The 20,000-nt window shown below is 42.2% G+C and overlaps 1 pseudogene; it reads left to right on the forward strand.

The window, feature by feature from the left end:
- LOC115412091 (tensin-like) overlaps positions 1-20,000 on the forward strand; it is a 103,242-nt pseudogene that overhangs the window by 22,688 nt on the left and 60,554 nt on the right.

Below are 20,000 nucleotides of genomic sequence, written 5' to 3' on the forward strand. Positions count from 1 at the left end.
AACTTTTTTTGCACATATCATTTAATCATTCTAGTGGCATATTTTTAGTATAGCGTTCAAAAACCCTTTTTTCCTCATTTTTAAAATAAAAAATTTGTCAAATAGGAGAATAATCTGAAGTTACCATTTCCTTCAATCCAACAGTTTATATCTAATTTGCAAAACAATTCAAAATGATCAAAATTTGACATTAAGACAAACAAAAAACACAGTAAACACTTTTTGTTTTCAAAATTGTTCAACCCTTATTTAATCTAAATGTATTATTACTAGTCAAGTTTATCTTCAGAAGCTTTATCATTACATGCATAAAGTCCACCATGGAAAAGAAACAATGATGGATGAAGTATTTACATCTGGAGGTGTCCTGTTTCTGTTGAACAGTCTTACTTTCAACCTTGGGGTTTTCAGGAACTATACTAACCATTGTGAACTGGATCACTGTAATTTTGGCCTTTTTCCTAACATGAAATATTTTTGAATATATTTAAGATAATGTAAGTTTTTAAGTAAAATGATGCACAACATTATTCATTCAATAATTGTAAAATTTGATTTAGAAGTAATGCTTATTTTATTGTAAAATAAAATGTGGGTTCTGTACCATCAATTGAGATTTAAATTCAGATTCAATTTTGGCTTCCAACAATAATGAAAATGATATCCTTGAGATTGTATACCCCCACAGAATGCAACTTAAACATAACTCTTTATATTCAACTATGATATGTTGCATATAGCAGCTACTTACAGAACATTTCAGGAAAAAGGAGGTTGTGTCATCCCGGACATAGATTGGGAGGCCCTTCAATGTTGCTGTGCTGCGATGAAATGTGATGTTCAAGGTCTTAATAGTTCCATGTTAAGAAGGAAAGAATTTTGATCAGTTTTTTCAGTGATACATTTACACAGAACATAAAACTATTCAAATAATAAGGATACAGCAGACATCAAAAAATCCTTAGAAGGAACACTGAAATATTAGGCCAGTTCATCTTGTTGGATAGATATTTATATCTCACGTGTTTATTGAACAAAAACCGCACTAGAAATTTGCATTAGTAAGACCGAGCTTATTAAGTCACCAGGAGGCTGCCATGTTTTGGTCCGTGTTGGCACAGTTACATCCCTTAGCAACAATGCTCCTAACTGTTGCTCAGACTGACAGTATGTTTTGGTGCTTGCAGCTGTTGCTTCCACAACACATACTAGGTACCAGCCAACATGTGGAATACCAGGTTTGCTGCATGTTAGTTTTGACTCCCTGCTGTCAAGGCTCCGTAGTTCCTCCAAAGTTTTACATCACTAAACCTCCCTACAATTGATTGATTCAGCCACAGTCACTTTTACTTTGAAAAGCAAAAACAAATGTTTTTATACTGGGTTTATTTTTCTCTGTTATCCCTCTTAATCTCTTCCTGTTTTGAACAGAGTGGAAATGTATCGCTATATAAATAGGTGAGATGTGCAGTTTCTCAGAGATAAAGTACACTGTCTGCCAGACTGAGCAGTGGTTACGACACAGAAATGAGAAGCACTGCAGCACTGCTACATCACGGTACTAATGTGGACTAAAACATTTTACTCAAAAATGCAGTCATCTAGTGAGTTCTTTAGTTGAACATGCATATGAGAGATAGAAATAAATATGCAACTTGATGAACTGGTCTAATCATCCAGGGTCCCTTTGAGATTATCAAATACAAATACTTACTTTTTTACACATTGTAATTTTAAGACTTTTTGGCTACAAGTAACTTCTTGCCTGTTCATCGAGTGAATCAAGTAGGTCAGCCATCTTCTTTCCACGAGCCTCTCTTTTGGCCCGGTACAGTCTAAGTAGATGAGGCCCAAACTCGTCGAGAGATTCCCTGAAGGTCTCCAAGAGATTTTTGCCAGTGATTCGATGAAACTCCTCCGATATCTTAAAAAATCAAAAACAGCTCAATTTCATTTTCAGAAAAATATTTTTCTCAAAGATAGTCCTCACTAGGTCCAAGTCATATTACTTTGAAAAAGGATCTTGCCCAAACCGCATACTTTATTACACTGGAACCGCATTATGACACGACCATTAACCTCTGACATGAACACTAGTATCTATGGTTTTATCCTCAGCCTTGTTTGCAGCCATATAGGGGGCAGCATGTATACACATTTTTAAAGTAAATCAATGCACAGTACATTATACATGGTCAAACTGAGTTTTCACAACATATTATAAGCGCTGGATTAAGCACTAAAATCAGACATTTGCAAATAAAAAGGGGGCAGTCTTACCTGCTCGGGTGTAAACAGTGCAGGCCATCTCTCCAGGACCTCTGATACTATGGGCTGCCCCTCCATTACTTCTTTACGTCTCAGGGAAAACGTCAGGTTCATCTTGCTTTGGATCAATGTTGTGTCTTTCCTCTTCTTCTTCATTTCTTCAGCAAGAAGCACTCTTTCCTCCTCAAGAGAAGACCTATCATGGTTTTGCGGATGATCTGGAACATGATTCACTTCTCCACGTCTGGGTTTTTTCAGGGTGAATAGACTGTCATCGCAGCCTCCCCTTTTTCCTCTGCTGTTAACATCGACTTCGTTACAGCCTGCCTGGCGCAACTTTGATCGGTAATTCCCAAGCTTGTAACGGATACTTGTGGTCCATCCTTCATGGCCAAAGACACTGCTTGGTTCCTTGAGGCATGGATACTTGTGAACCAGTGCAGAGGCAACTGATTCAAGTTCATCTTGCTCAGGGTAACTTTTGATTTAAAAAATTGCCTCCGCAATTTTATCCAATATTTCCATTTTAATGTCTCTTGTTACGTCTAGGCCCTTTTTTGTCTTCTCATAAACGTCATTACCTTTCTGTAATTTTAATTCAACGTCATACGAGAACTTTGGAACAGGGAATGGGGAGGGCCATTTTGTAGCATGCCTCATGTTTAACTGAAAGGAGTCAGTATAGCTGGGGCTGAACATGTCAGAGTGAACACTGATTGTATCTGCTGAGGATGATGAACAGCTGGAACGGTTAGGGGAGGATACATCACGTTGCCACAGGATATGAAGGACTGCACGTTCAGCAGGTAATTCGGACATTGTTGTTAAGTTGCACAAGGAATTTCCAAATTCTGGATCCTCAAACTGGAGAGAAAAATCTTCTTGAAGCTCAAGTCTCTCTTTTATCACATCAATGAGATCAGCAACAGACTCTGGAATATGACTAAGCTCCAGTCGCCGGGCTTCTGTCGAAGAGAGAACCACTCGAAGTAACAGAGTCTGGAAAAAAAGAGAAGGAGAACATATTAGAACATGATCGGAAAACTATGACTATGTAAGCATATTAATCAGCTTTTCAACCACATTTATCCAGAAAGTTTAAAAACTTGTTTTCAATTTTTATACTTTCAGAAACACGCAAGAAAATAGCATGCTTATTTTATAGTTTATTATTAAAAGCAGGGGGCACAAGATGTCATACCATCTTGATATGCTTTACTGCAGAATGAATGTCCTGGTGGTCACCAGCAACTTTCCGCCACCTTTGTATGCTGACAGTGGGTGGTAATCTGTAAGCATATCTGGATCCAAGAGCATTATTTCGGCACAGCGGGGCTCAACCAGCTCATAAGAGCGGAAATGCTCATCGTACCATGAAGAAAGTCTTTTACAAATGAAAGTCACTTTCTCTGCCTTAACAAGGATTGTTAAGATTTTGTGAAATTGTGGGAGGCCGCCACACTCGCCAGCAGCTAAAATCCTGTCCTTTGTGTACTGTGTCCCATGCAGGTGCACTGAGTCAGCAAGAGACACGCTATCAAGGTGTGGATACTTCTTTTGTACTTCACACTTCACTGATAGCTCCAGTTCTGAAACCCTCACAACCTTTACTTTGTTAATGTATAGTTTTGGCTTGAAGATGTTTTCACGGTCGAAATGTAATGCCGTCATTTGCTGGTGTTTTTTTGAAAGAGTGAGTAGCACGTTCTTCCAATTGTGGGTATCATGGACCACCTTTTTAAAGAAACTATGTTTGGCTTCGAACCTTATTGTCCACAAGTCCACTAAAGGCCCAAAGCAGCGAATGAGGTGAGGGTAGTGGTCAATGAAGTGGTGCTTTGGTCTCAACTTGAAATCTGGAAAGGTGCTGGTGAGCAACTTGCAATGATCCAGTACTTTGCAGCTCAAGTAACCCAGTGTGTCCTCAGAGAGTCTATTTGAAACTGAAATTTCAACAATTTCCTTCAAGTCCATTAAAATCTCCCATGCAGGCTCTGGCTCTGGTATCTTTGTTCCAATAATGAAAGGACGTAAACGAAGCAGTGTCCAATTTTCATGTCCATTACCTCCAGTAGTCCCTTTTTCAGAGCTTCCTTTTGGAATTTTCTGTGGTTTGTTGACCTTGTCAGAAAATTTATAAGGAAAAGATTTTATGCTCTCATTTAAAACATCAAAAGTAAAGTAACCCTTTGAGATGAGATGTTTTAAACACAATGATAGTTCCAAAGGGATGATCCCTTCAAAGAGGTCGTGCAGGATATCTGGGGGAAATCCAGTTATTGGGTGAAAATAGCTTAGATGTTTCCTGAGTACACAATTACTTTTTACACCACAAATGCTTTGAAGGTTGTCCCTCTGTCTTTGCTCTTCCAAAACAGTGTTATGTTGATCAACATCCCTCAACTCAAAATCATTTACTGCAGTAGTTTTAATCTGATCACGACTTATCAAACAGAACCGACAGCAATTGTCAACATTAAAACTCTCAAAAAAGCCTGCAAGACTATGTGCTGCGAGGTTATCTGCACACACACAAAAAACTGTGCCTTTAATCTGTTGATCAAGAACTTCAACAAAAATTCCCTCTTCCTCTAGACCCTTTAAATCTTTAATCAATGGCTCAAGAAATTTTTCATAACCATATTCTTTTACATCCACACTTTTGCCCAAAAGAGCAAGCTGAACAGAAGTGAGGCTGGATCTGAGCCTGGGTGGTAAATTGAGAAGAACCCAATACACTGCAGTTATCTTATGGAGTTTTCTAGAGGTGCCCAGAGGGTTGCAAACCTCAAAATTGTCAACATACAATGCCAAACTGATACTGATGTTTTGTTGTCCCAGTAACTTATTTTCCTTGTAGTAACTGCCATCTCGAAATGACTTTATGTGTCCAGAAATTTCTTGATTAGATACAATTTGGTCCAAAAAATCTTCTCTGCTCAGTAAAGTCTCAAGGACTTTACAGACAGAAACAAAGACAAATGACTTTTTACGTGTTCTGTTATACAGATGTTCTGTAGGTTCTATAACAGTGAAGTGTTCCTTAAAGTATAGATTCCGTCTGTGATCAGTTGACAGGGAACCTTTTTTTGATGTTGTTGAAAGGAGTGGATTGTTCTGAGCTATAGCACTTGATATTTCTTGCAAAACAGAATCATTTATTAGGGACCGAGCCGAAAGGTAAGGCCCTCTCACACAGTGAGAGGCCTTGCCTGCAAGCAAGGCCCTACTGTTATTCGTTTGTTATGATATTATTATTATTCACACACTACTTTGACCTGGATTTTGACCCCCTAAACATGCTCTAAAACTCACCAAATTTGGCACACATGTCAGGCCTGGTGAAAAATTTGATAAAATGTAAAAATTAACCCCATAGGTGCCAAAATGAGCTCTCTAGCACCACCTACAAACACAAAAACGGCCCTAGCGGCCAGTAGGAATGTCATAGAAACATGATACCAATGCCAAAATTTTCGTCTCATCGAGCCCGACAAATCACGCGCTGACACTCATGACCTAACTCCAACAGGAAGTTCAGAATTTGCCTTTCAAAGTAAAATGCTCAAATTGCAAACTTCCAGTAGGAATGTCGTACACACATGAAACCAATGCCAAAACCTTCGTTTAATCGAGCCCAACAAATCACGTGCTGACACCTATGAGCTATCTCCAACAGGAAGTTCGCAATATGCCTTTCAAAATAAAATTTTTAAAACTAACTCCGATTTCACCGTTTGTCATATTGACTTATAAATAGCACCAAAAGATAGAGTGAACCCTCCTCAAAAAAGTTACTTTGCACTTTTTCCATAACTGTTTTAGTTTTGTTTTTTTTACAAGCCTGCAAAGTTGCGATGTTTGTAACTCATTTTTCACTTTTGACTTTTTCCCCACATATGATATATCTACACGTTCACAGGACTCAGCACAATGCTCACATGCAAAAAATTTTGAGATTGGATGTACGGTTATTGATTTATAGCAATTTGTTTATTTTCATACTTTTTCCTCTTTAGACTGCCATTTGACCCCCTTAACATGCTCCAAAACTCACCAAATTTGCCATGTATGTCATGGCTGGTGAACACTTTGATTCAATATCAAAATTAACCCCTTGGGTGCCAAAATGGACTCTGTAGCACCACCTATGTACTAAAAAACCCACAAAATCTGCCCTAGCGGCCAGTAGGAATGTCACAGAAACATGAAACAAATGCCAAAATGTTGGTCTGATTGAGCCGACAAATCATACACTGACACTCATGAGCTAACTCCAACAGGAAGTTGGCAATCTGCCTTTGAAAGTTACTCTACGTTTCTGCAATTACTGCTTATTCATTTCAGACTTTTGACAAAAAACTTATACCTCATTAAATTCCCACAAGTCTGAAGAATCCAAAGGTGAAAGAATTTTTCAGATACGACCTACGGTTATGGAATTATGGCAATTTTTTTGAAGACTATGTTTAGTTTAACTTTTAACAATGACAAAGTCCCTATAAAACTCTTCCTGGTGCACAGATGTATGTGTCTGTCCTTAGTGCAGTGGTTCATGTAGCTGCCTATGAAACAAGAGGACCTGGGTTCAAGTCCCAGACAATCCAATTTTTTTTTTTTTTTTTTCTCCATTTTAAAAAAGGTTTTACTGCATTGTATTGTGGATATTGGAAATTTTGCACACATTCAAAAGTACACAGAGTACATTTTTTCAAAATAAAACCCCAATTACCAATAATACAAAATGTCTATGACATAACTTCTTTTTATTTTTATAACCAAACGCTCAACTGTTTGTACAATGTTTCTTCATTCAAAAGTACTCTTTCTCACAGACACACATGCTCACACAATAGGGTTTTTCCAAAATAAAAGCCTTAAATGTGGTAAATCATCACTTTAATGCTCAATTATTCATACAATTTCAATTCATTTTTCAAACTGATTCTTTCTCTCACATACAAAACAAATGCACATACACACAGTAGGGTTTCCAAAATAAAAGTCTCATTTTAAAGGTGATGGTGGTTTCAGCAGAGGGTCGCTGGTGTTCTGTACAGATGTAAGGAGGACAGACACTAAAGGGTGGGAACTGGTATGGGGACGGAGAGGTGTGAGTGGAGCTGAGGTGTGGACGGTCACGGGAGGCGGATCGCAGGGGAGGCGGAACGCCCGGTGCGAGGTCCCGCCCAATGCTGCTTGCATCTTTAATTTCAATATTGTTCTTTGAAAGGATCTCTTTGACACTATTTACAGTTTGTATGCCAGAAAAAGACAGCAGTTTATGCAAATCCTCTACAATCTTTTGTACTGCATCTCCAGAAACATGCAACACAGTTTGCATAGACAAAAAGAGGGACGCCAACTTATGCTCAAGCTTCTCACAATCCACATCTTCCACTGCATCATCAACCTGGTCTGGTCTCAAGCTAAACTGTGATGATGCCCCTGCTTCAACATCAGATTGCTCATCATAATTTTCCTCAGGTTCAGTTTCAGCACTTGCTCTGGTTCGAAAATCATTAAGTGTGTAATTCTTATGTTAAAGACTTTTATGAGAACTAAAAGTTGGACGTCTGTTGGTTTTGAAGGAACAGCTAAGGAATGGCCATTGCACTGTTTCACATTTACTTAAATGATGGTTAAAATGGTTCAAAAATGTTTTGTCACTGCAAATCTCATTGAAATTGCACAATTCACATTTAAATGTAGAGTGCTTGTGTATTTATCCAGACGTATGTGTCCTTGAGAGGTGTGATTTTAATGCACCAGGCGTTTTGAAGACACATTCACAGTCTGTGTAAAAACATGGCCAATGTGCACCTGTTCCATGATGAAGACGGCAATGCTTGAGAAGGGTCTCTTGACTGGAACTTCTGAATTTGCAAAATTTGCAATGCATTCAGCCCTGAAACAAGAGACAAACGAAACATTTCAAAAGATGCACCACAGAGACATTCACAATGACTTTGACATCTTGAAAACAAACTACAAATGTTTATTAATACATTAAAATCCAAGCACATAGTGGCTTGCAAATGACACTATAATAAAAAAATATATAAATATACATATAATTCCATACATTAACAAGACTGGTTAAAATGTTTTAAAACTATTACTCCCTAAAATCATGCCCTTATTTTAATTGTAAACTTTATTGACCCATTTTACTCTTACTTTTTAAACAAGCAACTTAAATTGCTAAATCATAATTAATAATGAGCTAAATAAGTTTAGTCTGAGCAAGTAATACTTGTATCGCTCTGTGTTTGGCTTGCAGCAAGACACCTGCACCGCAGGTAAACCAGTTCCCATGCAAGTTTTGCCTTCTTTTGTCAGACCTGTTATTTCTCTGTCCTTATATGTTTTTTGTTTGTTTACATTGCTCCGTAGAAACAACACCCTTTCTCAATAATACACAGCGTGTCGTATTTGCCGGATGACTTTCATTTTTACATGTTTTTCCCATGTTTCTTGTTTGCTTCACTCCATCGGGACGGAAGAAATGCCTTCTAGAGCTGCATCAGAAAATAGTGATGTGCACAGAGACTTTCCGGAGAAAAAGTTAAACGCTTTTTATTCAGTTTCTGACTCGAAAACAGTTGCACCAACGTGAAATAAACAGGAATGGGTGATCTCTGAATCAATGATTGAATTAACACTGTACCATGCTAGCTACACAAAAGTCCATCTGGTTGCCTCGTAAAGACATTCCAAATGAAAACTACGGGACTTACAAGGATAAAAATAAAATGCTCCAAATGCAGTATATGTACCATACAGTTGGGCCAACATTGTTGCTTTATAATGCACTTCACACCACCGCTGACATTGGTCAGGACCTGGTGAAAACTTTAGCCTCATGCACTCCAACGACCCGTTTATGATCTCTTACTCCTCATCAAAAACAGTCACAATTTCAACAACCCTTCGTTTCAATAAAGATAATAAATTGCTACTGGAATTTTTTTTATGAAAACGTACTTACCAGCATATCCAAGGGATCTTACAGTCTGTAACGAAGGCGCGAAAGTGAAGTCTGTGCGCGCTGCTGAGCCGTTAAACCCATTCAAGTAACTTGAGCATGCGCAGACGTGATTTGACCAACAAGACGAAGGCGCTTTAATTTTAACGCATATAGTCTTGTTGTGTGGACAAGGAAATTCTATTTAGACCAACCATAGGAGGTTGCTTGTTGAAGAAACACAGTTCTGTAAATTGAATACAAAATACTCTCATTTTCACACAGATCAATTAAAAAATTTAATTTAGACCAGCATTAGCAAGTTATCTTTTTTACAGTGTATGTATTATGTCTCCTATGTATGGAGACTTATGGGACACCCTGTAGTGTGTGTGTGTGTGTTGAACGTCTTTCAGACAAACATCAATAAATGAAATCTACTTTTAAAAACTGCCTTTAATTCCTTTGATTCTTTGTCTGATATTTTAGACAATCTGACAAATATGAACAAATATGAGGAACTGAGGACTGACCCGGGCTGGTCCAATCTGGACCGGGACTGACCCAGACTGGTCAGGCCTCGACTGGGACTCAGCTGTTCCTCTTCAGACTGTCTCAGAATGTTTGACTCTCCAGTGGTTCTTCTTGGTCTGGTTCTTCCTGGTTCCAGACCATGTGTCCTGATTCCTGGTCTCTGATGAACCCTGAACCGGTCTTCTGCCTCTGACCATGAGGTGGACCGTGTGTGAGTCCTGGTTCTGGTCCACCACCCTCCCCCGGACTGTTCTGGTTCAGTATATCAACATCAGAACCAACCCAATGGACTGAGTGTTGGACCTGGTCTAGTGTGACAGTGGGTTCCCTGTTGACCTCCAGACTGGTGGTTCCACATCACACTGCCCTTAGAACCTTCTGTTTGTTTCAGATCAACATTTCAAGTCGGTTGAAGGAACTAAAGTACAGAGAAAATCGAGAAAAGAAACTCACAGTTTGATTTGAATTTGACCCGTTTAACACTTTTATTCCTGATCGACATGTTCCACCAGGTGTTTGACAGATGTTGAAGAACAGATAGAATGACGCTGTGTTCCCTTGTCTGTTTTTTTTTTTTTCTAGTGTGCAGAACCACCTGCCACAGGAGCTGTGAGGTTCAGGTAAGAGTTCCTTAAAAACACCTGCATGTTCCCTCAGTTTGTCCTTTATTCAGCACAACTTTACAAACACTCTGGAAAAATCTGTGAGAAGACGCAGAACTGAATAGGTCTGAGCCGGAACACCTGGTTCTGGAACATTCTGAATCTGAACAGGTCTGACTTCTTATTAATTTATTGGCTTTTTTTTTTTTTAAATCATAGTCATATTTACCTCTCCACTATTCCCCCTTTTGTATTTTCTTCTGTTTATTTTTCTAAGCCTATTTATTCCTGCGTCTCTATTTTCTATTTCTTTATGCATTCAAGGCTCATTAGGCCAAGATGGCCGCTGACGCCGAACACTGCAAGAAAAGAGATAACAAATATATAATAGAAAACAAAGTAAAAATTAAAGCTGCAAGCAGCATCTAAAGGCCCTCGCCACGGGCACGTCCAGTAGAAGTATGTCCATCGTTCAGCAAGTGGCGCTCTAGCACCAAATGTCAATGTCTTCTGATGAATGGGTGTAGGCCTGGGAGATTGAAAACTGATTCAAATTTGAGGCAGATCTTTGTTTGTATGTCCGAACTAAAGAAATTTTTGTATAAGTAAATCTATAGGGGGCGCTATACAGCTAAAATTACATTTCTTCCATTGAATGGGTGTAGGCCTGCGAGATGTACCGCTGAGTCAAATTTGAGCCAAATCGGTATTCATATGTCCGAATTAATGCAATTTTCGTGAAGGTAAATTTGTAGGGGGCGCTATTGAGCGAAATGGAAATTTCTTTTGATAAATGGGTGTAGGCCTGGGAGATTGACAACTGATTCAAATTTGAGCCAAATTGGTGTTCGCATGTCTAACATGAAGTAATTTTCATAAAGGTAACATTGTAGGGGGCGCTATAGCTCCAAATTTCAAACTTTTGTAATAAATGGGTGTAGGCCTGAGAGATAGACGTCTGAGTCAAATTTGAGCCAAATTGGTGTTCGTATGTCTGAACTGAAGCAATTTTGATTAAAAAAAAAAAAAAAAATTAAACTTGTAGGGGGCGCTGTAGTGCGAAATTTCAGTTTCTTTTGACAAATAGGTGTAGGCCTGGGAGACAGATGTCTGAGTCAAATTTGAGCCAAATCAGTGTTCGTATGTCCGAACTGATGTCATTTTTGTAAATGCACATTTGTAGGGGGCGCTATAGTGTGAAATTTCAATTTCTTTTAGTAAATGGGTGTAGGCCTAGGATATGGATGTCTGAGTCAAATTTCAGCCAAATCGGTGTTCGTAGGTCTGAGCTGAAGCAATTTTTGTAATGGTAAATTCCCGAAGAAACTTTGCAAAGTTTGCGATGTTGTCACACAAAAACGGTGACACCGATCCCAACAATTCGGCTAACTTTTGATGCCCCATTTTTCTAGGTACTGTACACCAATTTTGAGCTCATTTGGCCAAATGGCTTAGTAGGAGATAGTTAAAATACGACGTCAGCGAAAACGCTGACTCAGCATTTTGGAAATTTCAATCCAATATGGCTGACTAAGGGTTGGTTTTGGGGCGTGGCTACAATAATATTTTTTGTTTGTCTGCTCATGATGAATCTGTGTACCGATTTTCGTGGCTCTACAATAAACTTTACGTTGGACGTGCTCCCATTGGTGTAATGCATTTCCACTTTTCAAGGGGGCGCTGCAGCAACATTTCTTTACCGACATCTACAAAACCTATATGTAAATTCAATTTCTTGCACTTCTGAATTTTGGGCAAAATTTGGTGAGTTTTCATAAATGTTCAGGGGGACAAATTTGAGCTCAAAGAGCAGGAAAAGAAAAATAAATAAATTAAAAAAAAAGATTAAAAAAAAAAAATAATAAGAATCTGAGCAGGAACAATATAGCCGTTTCTATGGCAACCACATATTTGACCTTATTTGAAAGCTCTGGAGCTCCCCCACATGTCTGTGGGGTCAGATGTCACGTGTCGTGCACTTACACCCACGTGACTGACCCCGAGTGGGCGTGTCCCATTGACTCCCATTCATTCTGAGCAGGTGTAAATATGCGATTTGTGCACATGTCATGTACATCTTCGGAAAGGTCTCAGTGCCGTGAATGTGAATATGTGTGAGAGTGGCGACAGTGGAGAAAGGCGACCACGTCACTGCCGATTTCGTCCCCATGCGCCCACTGCAGACTCAATAGGCCCTGCGCCGGCTTTACTCGGCTCGGGCCTAATAAATGTAGAGATAAAAATTAAAGAAGGAAAAATAAAAATAAGGACAAAATCAACAAATAAGTAAAATGGTGCAGAAAATGAAATGTTAAGGTAAATTAATGCCTTTTACATTTTTTGTACCATGTATTGGCACATGAATTAAATGTATCAAGCCATTTTTATATTTCTGTATATATTTTTCGATATGGCAGCTTCAGTACTCCATACCCCAGTGAATGGCCCACCGGACCATGCTAACATCTGCACCTGTGAGGTGATCATAACCACTGCACCTGTGAGGTGACCATGCTAACATCTGCACCTGTGAGGTGACCATGCTAACCGCTGCACCTGTGAGGTGACCATGCTAACATCTGCACCTGTGAGGTGACCATGCTAACCGCTGCACCTGTGAGGTGACCATGCTAACATCTGCACCTGTGAGGTGACCATGCTAACCGCTGCACCTGTGAGGTGACCATGCTAACATCTGCACCTGTCAGGTGACCATGCTAACCGCTGCACCATTGTGCTGCCTGTCCCACTCCATCCATCATTTTGATGACCCTTTACCCCGCTGCTTTGAGTGTTCTTTTGTCTTCATAGTGTAAATGTCATAAGGAAACCTCATTAGTACCAGAATTTCCACATACGGTGTCTTTCGACTGTCATCACCTGAGGCACATTCCATCCATCCATCCATTCTCTTCCGCTTATCCGGGGCCGGGTCGCGGGGGTAACAGTCTAAGCAGGGATGCCCAGACTTCCCTCTCCCCAGACTCCTCCTCCAGCTCTTCCGGGGGGACCTCAAGGCGTTCCCAGGCCAGCCGAGAGACATAGTCTCTCCAACGTGTCCTGGGTCTTCCCTGAGGTCTCCTCCCGGTGGGACATGCCCGGAACACTTCCCTAGGGAGGCGTCCAGGAGGCATCCGAAACAGATGTCTGATCCACCTCAGCTGGCCCCTCTCGACACGGAGGAGCAGCGGCTCTACTCCGAGCTCCTCCCTGGTGACTGAGCTCCTGATCCTATCCCTAAGGGTGCGCCCAGCCACCCTGCGGAGGAAACTCATTTCGACCGCTTGTATCCGGCACATTCATTCCACTTACATCTATTCCATTTAACTCATTGTCAGACTGTTAGACCCACCAGTAGACCTGTTAGGGTTAGACCTGTTCAGTGGGTTAGGGGTAGGGTTAGACCTGTTCAGTGGGTTAGGGTTAGACCTGTTCAGTGGGTTAGGGTTAGAGTAAGACCTGTTCAGTGGGTTAGGGTTAGACCTTTTCAGTGGGGTAGGGTTAGACCTGTTCAGTGGGTTAGGGTTAGGGTAAGACCTGTTCAGTGGGTTAGGGTTAGACCTGTTCAGTGGGTTAGGGTTAGACCTGTTCAGTGGGTTAGGGTTAGACCTGTTCAGTGGGTTAGGGTTAGGGTGAGACCTGTTCAGTGGGTTAGGTTTAGACCAGTTCAGTGGGTTAGGGTTAGACCTGTTCAGCGGGTTAGGGTTAGACCTGTTCAGTGGGTTAGGGTTAGACCTTTTCAGTGGGGTAGGGTTAGACCTGTTCAGTTGGGTTAGGGTTAGGGTAAGACCTGTTCAGTGGGTTAGGGTTAGACCTGTTCAGTGGGTTAGGGTTAGGGTTAGACCTGTTCAGTGGGTGAGGGTTAGACCTGTTCAGTGGGTTAGGGTTAGGGTTAGACCTGTTCAGTAGGTTAGGGTTAGGGTTAGACCAGTTCAGTGGGTTAGGGTTAGATGTGTTCAGTGGGTTAGGGTTAGGGTTAGGGTTAGACCTGTTCAGTGGGTTAGGGTTAGACCTGTTCAGTGGGTTAGGGTTAGACCTGTTCAGTGGGTTAGGGTTAGGGTTAGACCTGTTCAGTGGGTTAGGGTTAGACCTGTTCAGTGGGTTAGGGTTAGGGTTAGACCCAGGGCCAGATTAACACTTCATTGTACCCTGGGCAACAATATTCAAGGGCCCCATCATCACAACCCCAGGATCCCTATAATCTGGCAAAATACAGAATAAGTTCCAGGAATATATGTAAACATACCCCATACTCCAATATCTAACTATTATCAATTGCATTTTGATGTACAAATGTGTAAATGCTCGTAGAACTATAAGTGCACCACTACAGCCTCTTGTCAAGGCCACTCACTTGCATATGATGATATGAAAACAAAACACATCCTCATCATCAGTATAACCTAAAATTGATCCACTACTTTAGAAAGAGAGGGAAGTGTCCTCCATTTTCACAAAAAATAAATAAACCATTTCCAAAGTATCCAGTATTTATTTAAGAACACTTTTTGCCAACACAAATGTATTGAATCGTCAGAAAAAGCCCACAGACAAAACACAAACATAATCTGATAGAATCAGATATGAATTTTAAACAGAAATCCCCTTGTCACCTCAGAATTCAACAAGAGAGTTAAAGTAAGTGCAATGTAAACATCTGGAAATCTGCTTTCTCTCAACAATAAACATATCTCAACATTTTCATGGAGCCACCACAAGGAAAACATAAATATAATGTAGTATAATCTGATAAAATAAACATTTTGGTCCCAGTTTATCTTTTAAACAGAAAACACATCACAATTCAAGGCATGTCAAGGCAAGGGTTAAACATTTTAATACTAAATATACTAAATACTATAAACCAGTGCCGGCTGCTCGTCTTTTAGACAAGGGAAGCTCACTGTTGGCTTACATTAAAAAAAAAAAAAAATTAAGAAAATGCTCAGTAACCTTATCGTACCAAGTAGGCGTCTTTTTCAGGGACTGGACCAGTGTCCTCTCAATATCCAGGAGACCTAGGCTGCTTAGATTGCCTTGGCTCATTGTGTTGTGGGTGTCAGACTTCAGCCTTTTTAAACTACAGATGCTCCTTTCACTGCGACCTAGCCGACAGTTTGACTGATTTAACTATCTACAAAACGATATTAAACTCGAACAAGAAATGATTAAATTATGGAACTGAAACAAGAAAACGCTGAAACTATGTTAAATTGAAACAAGGAAGTCCAATGAGTGTGTTTTATTTACAGTGCAAAAAATGAACGAGTAATTTCGTAGTACTTTCTCTCTTGATTTCCCAGCAGAATGTGTGACGGTATTAAACTGAACTGTCAGTGAAGGAGTAGATCTGAAAACAGCTGTCAATCAAACGGGATTCAGCCTTTCGACCGATCCTCCAATCAGCACGTGGGATTCTGGCATAGCCCGTTCGAGCTCCGCCCACAGCTCCATTCACCCGCAGAGACACCCGGTGTCCGGGGGCGGGACAACATCGTGGCATTTATCCAATTACCGTCCAGTTTTGACGCAATGAAAAAAACTGTTCCATTCAGTCCCATTGAAGCCCAGAGACGCCCGCAGTCTACGGACAAATGCACTGAGCAGAGATGGAGGAGAAAACAGCGGAACGGGAATGTATGAGAAGTGAACAACATCGCGTCCGTTGGTTTGTGATAAAGCTGATTTGAACGAACTCATCTTTGAGATGAACGTGTTCTAACACATTTATAGTCAATAAAATGTCAACACAACCGAACATATTTAACCATTTAATTTTCATCATTTTAGGGGAAGCCAGGCTTCCACTGCAGTCTATGAGAAATCGCCACTGCTATAAACATCTGGAAAACCGTCGATTTCTCTCAAAGAAATACTTATCTGACCAATACTAACCTTTCCACTTAGCTGCTTCTCCATGTTTGCAATGTTTGATTCACGTACGTCGCGTATGTCGCGTAGTTCTTGACGTCTCACATCCCGCTCAGTGCACGCACGTTGATTTGCGTCACCGCTGATTGGCTTTTTGGACTGACCAATGAGGAGAGGGTCTCAGCTCACGGTCACAGACAGCAGGAGCAGGGTTTCTGTGCAGTGCAATGGCTCCGGGCAGCGGACAGTTTCATTTATAAGCAAAAGATAACCAGATTTTTTCGTTATGCCCGAGCTACCCAGGGCCCTTCAGAGGTCGCGGGCCCCTGGGCAATTGCCCAGTTGCCCATATGGTTAATCCGGGCTTGGTTAGACCTGTTCAGGAGGTTAGGGTTAGGGTTAGACCTGTTCAGTGGGTTAGGGTTAGGGTTAGGGTTAGACCTGTTCAGTGGGTTAGGGTTAGACCTGTTCAGTGGGTTAGGGTTAGACCTGTTCAGTGGGTTAGGGTTAGACCTGTTCAGTGGGTTAGGGTTAGACCTGTTCAGTGGGTTAGGGTTAGACCTGTTCAGTGGGTTAGGGTTAGGGTTAGACCTGTTCAGGAGGTTAGGGTTAGGGTTAGACCTGTTCAGTGGGTTAGGGTTAGGGTTAGACCTGTTCAGTGGGTTAGGGTTAGACCTGTTCAGTGGGTTAGGGTTAGACCTGTTCAGTGGGTTAGGATTAGGGTTAGACCTTTTCAGTGGGTTAGGGTTAGACCTGTTCAGTGGGTTAGGGTTAGACCTATTCAGTGGGTTAGGGTTAGACCTGTTCAGTGGGTTAGGGTTAGGGTTAGACCTATTCAGTGGGTTAGGGTTAGACCTGTTCAGTGGGTTAGGGTTAGACCTGTTCAGTGGGTTAGGGTTAGACCTTTTCAGTGGGTTAGGGTTAGGGTTAGACCTGTTCAGTGGGTTAGGGTTAGACCTGTTCAGTGGGTTAGGGTTAGACCTTTTCAGTGGGTTAGGGTTAGACCTGTTCAGTGGGTTAGGGTTAGACCTATTCAGTGGGTTAGGGTTAGACCTGTTCAGTGGGTTAGGGTTAGGGTTAGACCTATTCAGTGGGTTAGGGTTAGACCTGTTCAGTGGGTTAGGGTTAGACCTGTTCAGTGGGTTAGGGTTAGACCTTTTCAGTGGGTTAGGGTTAGGGTTAGACCTGTTCAGTGGGTTAGGGTTAGACCTGTTCAGTGGGTTAGGGTTAGACCTTTTCAGTGGGTTAGGGTTAGACCTGTTCAGTGGGTTAGGGTTAGACCTGTTCAGTGGGATAGGGTTAGGGTTAAACCTGTTCAGTGGGTTAGGGTTAGTCCTGTTCAGTGGGTTAGGGTTAGACCTGTTCAGTGGGTTAGGGTTAGGGTTAGGGTTAAACCTGTTCAGTGGGTTAGGGTTAGTCCTGTTCAGTGGGTTAGGGTTAGCCCTGTTCAGTGGGTTAGGGTAAGGGTTAGGGTTAGACCTGTTCAGTGGGTTAGGGTTAGGGTTAGACCTGTTCAGTGGGTTAGGGTTAGACCTGTTCAGGGGGTTAGGGTTAGACCTGTTCAGGAGGTTAGGGTTAGGGTTAGACCTGTTCAGTGGGTTAGGGTTAGACCTGTTCAGGAGGTTAGGGTTAGGGTTAGACCTGTTCAGTGGGTTAGGGTTAGTCCTGTTCAGTGGGTTAGGGTAAGACCTGTTCAGTGGGTTAGGGTTAGGGTTAAACCTGTTCAGTGGGTTAGGGTTAGTCCTGTTCAGTGGGTTAGGGTTAGACCTGTTCTGTGGGTTAGGGTAAGGGTTAGGGTTAGACCTGTTCAGTGGGTTAGGGTTAGGGTTAGGGTTAGACCTGTTCAGTGGGTTAGGGTTAGACCTGTTCAGGAGGTTAGGGTTAGGGTTAGACCTGTTCAGGGGGTTAGGGTTAGACCTGTTCAGGAGGTTAGGGTTAGGGTTAGACCTGTTCAGTGGGTTAGGGTTAGACCTGTTCAGGAGGTTAGGGTTAGGGTTAGACCTGTTCAGGGGGTTAGGGTTAGACCTGTTCAGTGGGTTAGGGTTAGACCTGTTCAGGAGGTTAGGCTTAGGGTTAGACCTGTTCAGTGGGTTAGGGTTAGACCTGTTCAGTGGGTCAGGGTTAGACCTGTTCAGTGGGTTAGGGTTAGGGTTAGACCTGTTCAGTGGGTCAGGGTTAGACCTGTTCAGTGGGTTAGGGTTAGGGTTAGACCTGTTCAGTGGGTTAGGGTTAGGGTTAGACCTGTTCAGTGGGTTAGGGTTAGACCTGTTCAGTGGGTCAGGGTTAGACCTGTTCAGTGGGTTAGGGTTAGACCTGTTCAGGGGGTTAGGGTTAGGGTTAGACCTGTTCAGGGGGTTAGGGTTAGGGTTAGACCTGTTCAGGGGGTTAGGGTTAGACCTGTTCAGTGGGTTAGGGTTAGGGTTAGACCTGTTCAGTGGGTTAGGGTTAGACCTGTTCAGTGGGTCAGGGTTAGACCTGTTCAGTGGGTTAGGGTTAGGGTTAGGGTTAGACCTGTTCAGTGGGTCAGGGTTAGACCTGTTCAGTGGGTTAGGGTTAGGGTTAGACCTGTTCAGTGAGTTAGGGTTAGGGTTAGACCTGTTCAGTGGGTCAGGGTTAGACCTGTTCAGTGGGTTAGGGTTAGGGTTGGACCTGTTCAGTGGGTTAGGGTTAGGGTTAGACCTGTTCAGTGGGTCAGGGTTAGACCTGTTCAGTGGGTTAGGGTTAGACCTGTTCAGGGGGTTAGGGTTAGACCTGTTCAGGGGGTTAGGGTTAGACCTGTTCAGTGGGTTAGGGTTAGGGTTAGACCTGTTCAGTGGGTCAGGGTTAGACCTGTTCAGTGGGTCAGGGTTAGACCTGTTCAGTGGGTTAGGGTTAGGGTTAGACCTGTTCAGTGGGTCAGGGTTAGACCTGTTCAGTGGGTTAGGGTTAGGGTTAGGGTTAGACCTGTTCAGTGGGTTAGGGTTAGACCTGTTCAGTGGGTCAGGGTTAGACCTGTTCAGTGGGTTAGGGTTAGACCTGTTCAGTGGGTTAGGGTTAGGGTTAGGGTTAGACCTGTTCAGTGGGTCAGGGTTAGACCTGTTCAGTGGGTTAGGGTTAGACCTGTTCAGGGGGTTAGGGTTAGGGTTAGACCTGTTCAGGGGGTTAGGGTTAGGGTTAGACCTGTTCAGGGGGTTAGGGTTAGACCTGTTCAGTGGGTTAGGGTTAGGGTTAGACCTGTTCAGTGGGTCAGGGTTAGACCTGTTCAGTGGGTTAGGGTTAGGGTTAGACCTGTTCAGTGGGTCAGGGTTAGACCTGTTCAGTGGGTTAGGGTTAGGGTTAGACCTGTTCAGTGAGTTAGGGTTAGGGTTATACCTGTTCAGTGGGTCAGGGTTAGACCTGTTCAGTGGGTTAGGGTTAGGGTTAGACCTGTTCAGTGGGTTAGGGTTAGGGTTAGGGTTAGACCTGTTCAGTGGGTCAGGGTTAGACCTGTTCAGTGGGTTAGGGTTAGACCTGTTCAGGGGGTTAGGGTTAGACCTGTTCAGGGGGTTAGGGTTAGGGTTAGACCTGTTCAGTGGGTTAGGGTTAGACCTGTTCAGTGGGTTAGGGTTAGACCTGTTCAGGGGGTTAGGGTTAGACCTGTTCAGGGGGTTAGGGTTAGGGTTAGACCTGTTCAGTGGGTCAGGGTTAGACCTGTTCAGGGGGTTAGGGTTAGGGTTAGACCTGTTCAGTGGGTCAGGGTTAGACCTGTTCAGTGGGTTAGGGTTAGGGTTAGACCTGTT

Source organism: Sphaeramia orbicularis, chromosome 21, assembly GCF_902148855.1.
Source record: "Sphaeramia orbicularis chromosome 21, fSphaOr1.1, whole genome shotgun sequence".
Classification (NCBI taxonomy): Eukaryota; Metazoa; Chordata; class Actinopteri; order Kurtiformes; family Apogonidae; genus Sphaeramia; species Sphaeramia orbicularis.